The sequence below is a fragment of the Carlito syrichta genome, unplaced genomic scaffold, assembly GCF_000164805.1.
Source record: "Carlito syrichta isolate Samal-C Ts95f unplaced genomic scaffold, Tarsius_syrichta-2.0.1 Scaffold308253, whole genome shotgun sequence".
Taxonomy (NCBI): Eukaryota; Metazoa; Chordata; class Mammalia; order Primates; family Tarsiidae; genus Carlito; species Carlito syrichta.
The window spans coordinates 113,872-116,926 of NW_007252349.1; the positions used below are offsets into that span (position 1 = coordinate 113,872).

General features: G+C 45.5%; 1 protein-coding gene across 6 annotated transcripts in view; it reads right to left on the bottom strand.

Moving 5' to 3' along the window:
- ATG13 (autophagy related 13) overlaps nucleotides 1-3,055 on the bottom strand; it is a 63,667-nt gene that overhangs the window by 17,332 nt on the left and 43,280 nt on the right. The window lies entirely within an intron of this gene.

The following is a 3,055-nucleotide window of genomic DNA, read 5'->3' on the forward strand; positions in this document are numbered from 1 at the left end:
CAATCCACTCACCTCGGCCTCCCAAAGCACTGGGATTACAGGTTGAGCCACCAAGCCCGGGTGTAACCTGATTCTTTACTCTAAGGGCCTCTATGGCCAAAACACCTAAAAACAAAATATAATAAAACAAAGCCGTCTTTCCTCATCTACATGAAAATCTTTCCTGATGGAGCATTAATACTTCTAACTACTTCAATTAAGTTGCAGGTATGAAGATATATGTGGAGTGGGCTGATTAAGAAATGACAAAAATAAGCCGGGTTTGGTGGCTCAGCCTGTAATCCCGCACCTTGGGAGGCTGAGGTGAGTGGATTGCCTGAGCCCACGGGTTCGAGACCCACCTGGGCAACTTGGCGAGACCTCATCTCTACAATAAATAAAAAAAATTAGCTGGGCATGGTAGCGTGCGCCTGTAATTCCAGCTACTTGGAAGGATTGCCGGAGCCCAGCAGGTCGAGGTTGTGGTGGCCGGGAGTGGCCACTGCATTCCAGTCTGGGCAACAGAGTGAGACTCCAACTCAAAAAAAAAAAAGAAATGACAAAAATAATCATTAAGTGGAAACTGCTATTTAAGTCTCCTCTCTCTGCTCTGGTAAAATGTGTTGAAAGTGTATCTCCTGGGAAATAAAAATACATAAACACAATTGGTCAACAGGTCTGGGACTGCTACTAGAAGGCACTAGACTTTTTTTTTTTTTGAGTTGGAGTCTCCCTCTGTCACCTAGGCTGGAGTGTAGTGGCATGCTCACAGCCACCGCAGCCTTGACCTGCTGGGCTCAGGCAATCCTCCTGCCTCAGCCTTCCAAGTAGCTGGAACTATAGGTACGAGCCATCACGCCTGGCTAATTTTTTTATTTTATTGTAGAGAAGAGGTCTTGTCAAGTTGCCCAGGATGGTCTCTTGAAACCCTGGGCTCAGGCAATCTTCTCACCTCTGCCTCCCAAAGTGCTGGGATTACAGGCATGAACCACCATGCCCAGCCTTGTACTAGATTTTGATGAGTAGTCTTCAGTTAGCAGAAGCTCTCCATGCATGACACAAGTCATTCCAAAGGAACTGGGTTGAGAGTAGAAAATCTTTTGTCACCAAATTTTCCACCATAAAATAATTCACTAGGTAAGACTATTCTAAAAAAAATAAAAATATAAACATAGTAGAACCTTCCCATGAATTGCCCTGAAAAGGCCAGTCTATATTGACAAAAAGATTGAATTCAAGCACCTAAATGGATTTTCATATTTTTCTTTTTTTTTGAGTTGGAGTCTCACTCTGCTGCCCAGACTGGAGTGCAGTGGCCGCTCCCAGCCACCGTAGCCTCGACCTGCTGGGCTCTGGCGATCCTTCCGCCTCAGCCTTCAGAGTAGCTGGAACTACAGGCACGTGCTACCACACCCGGCTCATTTTTGATTTATTGTAGAGATGAGGTCTCGCTGCCCAGGCAGGTCTTGAACCCGTAGGCTCAGGCAATCCACTCACCTCAGCCTCCCAACGCCATGGGATTACAGGCTGAGCCACCGAGCCCGGCGATTTTCATATTTTTCAAGTAATATTGCTAAAAATAAAAATGGCTTAAGTCAATATTGAGTTCCAAAAAAGTATGAAGTCCCATAGTTATGATGTTAGAGATGAAATAAAAATAAACCTGAACCCTTAGTCTTTCAGATTATAGTCTAGTATGAGAGAAAAGAAGTGTAGCTGGGCGTGGTGGCTCATGCTTGCAATTCCAGCACTTGGGGAAGTTCAGGCGAGAGGATCGAGACTGGTCTAGGAAATTTGGCAAGACCTCATCTCAACAATAAACCAAAAAGTTAGCCAGGCTCAGTGGCGCATACATGTAATTCCAGCTACTTGGAAGGCTGAGGCATAAGGATTACTTGAGCCCAGCAGGGCAAAGCTGCAACAGCTGTGAGCGTGACACTGTACTCCAGCCTGGGTGACAGAGTGAGACTCTGACTGGAAAAAAAAAAGTATATAAATATCTAAAATGCATGCAATTAATGCATTAACTATGAATAAGATACACATAAGACACTATAAAACATGAATCAGGCGGGATGCAGTGGCTCACACCTATAATTCCAGCATTTAATGAGGCCGAGGTAAGAGGACTACAGGAGTACATCACTATGCCTGGCTAATTTTTTCATTTATTGTAGAGATGAGGTCTCACCGAGTAGCCCAGGCTGGTCTTGACCCCTGGGCTTAGGCAATCCTCTTGCCTCGGTCCCAAAGTGCTGGAATTATAGGCGTGAGCCACTGCACCTGGCCAGACTGTATTCTTTATGCCATTCAGATGTTAAGCAAAACGTCTTCATAGACAGTAGATGACAATAATTTAGTCCTGGCCAGGCATGGTGGTTCACTCCTGTAATCCCAGCACTTTGGGAGGTCGAGACAGGAGGATCACTTGAGGCAAGAAGGAGTTCAAGACCAGCCTACTTGGAAGGCTAAAGTGGAAGGATCACCTGAGCCCAGCAGGCCGAGGCTGTGGTGGCCGAGAATGTGCCACTATACTCCAGCCTGAGTGATGGAGTGAGACTCTGATGCTAAATAAATAAGTAAATAAATACTTGGAAAAACAGACCAGGACTAAATTAAAATAAATATAAATAAAAATAAACCTGAACCCTTAGTGTTTCAGATTATAGTCTAGTATGAGAGAAGAGAAGTGTAGCTGGGCGTGGTGGCTCATGCTTGCAATCCCAGCACTTTGGGAAGTTCAGGAGAGAGGACTGCCTGAGCCTAGAGGTTCGAGACTGGTCTAGAATCATGCCTGTAATCCCACCACTTTGGAAGGCTGAGGAAGGAGGATTGTTTGAGGTCAAGAGTTCAAGACTAGTTTTGGTAACATAGTGAGATACCATCCCTACAAAAAATTTAAAAATTAGCTGGGAAGCCGGGTTCGGTGGCTCAGCCTGTAATCCCGAGCTTTGGGAGGCTGAGGTGAGTGGACTGCTTGAGCCCGCGAGTTTGAGACCCACCTGGGCAACTTGGCAAGACCTCATCTCTACAATAAATCAAAAAATTAGCTGGGTGTGGTAGTGCACGCCTGTAG